The sequence below is a fragment of the Drosophila montana genome, unplaced genomic scaffold (genome assembly GCF_035044405.1).
Source record: "Drosophila montana isolate Dmon_TW-CO22-7 unplaced genomic scaffold, ASM3504440v1 contig_3218_1, whole genome shotgun sequence".
Taxonomy (NCBI): Eukaryota; Metazoa; Arthropoda; class Insecta; order Diptera; family Drosophilidae; genus Drosophila; species Drosophila montana.
Window position 1 is genome coordinate 2,133,458 of NW_026998098.1, and position 1,159 is coordinate 2,134,616.

General features: G+C 40.6%; 1 pseudogene; it reads right to left on the minus strand.

Moving 5' to 3' along the window:
• Positions 1 to 410: 410 nt before the first annotated feature.
• On the minus strand, positions 411 to 898 carry LOC135433613 (ADP,ATP carrier protein-like; annotated as a pseudogene).
• Between the last annotated feature and the right edge of the window lie 261 nt (positions 899 to 1,159).

A 1,159-nucleotide genomic window follows, 5' to 3' on the forward strand; every position in this document is an offset into this window, starting at 1 on the left:
CATATTCGTGCTGAATATGCTTTCGAATAAATTCCAGCCAGACCAAGTCGACATATACGTATATCAATACGGAAACCTTTATTATGCGATAAAGACCATATAACCGATTCACAACCATATTTAACGCCATTGCCAAGCACCGAACTCGGCAAAGTAAGGTTTGCAACTGCTACAGCTCATAAAGAGAACATTTTATTTGCAATTGGCATTCTTTTCGTATTTCAATTTCTGATTAGGCAATGATTCGACGCGTTTCTTTAAATATATAAAAATTATAAATTATTCACAGAAACTTTTATCCTGACTCGTTTTAAATGAGTATCGATCTACATTCGTCATATGTTAAAGCCTTACTAGATGATAATCTAAAAGTGTAGAGGGGTGGATTTCCCGAAAACAAAACGAATTTTTCATAAAGAACTTGGGTAATGTGCGCGATCGGGCGGCAAGCGGCAGGCAATATCGTAGAACACAAAGTATGCAGCACAATAGATGACAATACCTTAGATAAAGACGCCAAAGCCGCAGCACAAGCCACCAAGCGAGTACATGTAAAGTCTAAAAAGCAGATAGAGTTCAGAGAGGTAGCACCAGCAGCAAAAACAGAGACCAAGTTGACTGGGAGGTAACGCCTCAACTGGGGGTGCTTGTCACCGCCAGCCAAGAAGGCCGGCTTGTACCTGTCTTTCAAGGCAAACTTCAGAGCCAGAGTTGGGAAATGTCTCATAACTTTGACCAAGTTTCCGCGCCAGCATAAAGCAAAACCTTGTTCCTTTCGAATGCGGATAAAACAATAAACTATACCCTTGTCTTGCTATTGGGAGTGATTTGTTTTAAGGTGTGCTGAACCAGCAGCGAAGTCCTTGGCGAATACAACACCAACAAAGTCCTTGCCCATTTTGATTTCAACTATTCAACTTTTTCGCAGAATTAAAAACTCTATGTGAAATAGAATTTCCCGCTTGGCTTTAGCGAAAGCAATTCATAATGAGTTTGAATCGGCGACTTCTTGTTTATTAGCCCGACGCACGGCAACATTGACTTATTACGTCACGTTTGCAAAGCATCTTCCGTATTGTTGTTAATGTCTTCCTTACGAGCTTTGACCCCTGATGGGGAGGTCCTCCTCTTTTATATAGAAATTTTCTTGGTCGATTTA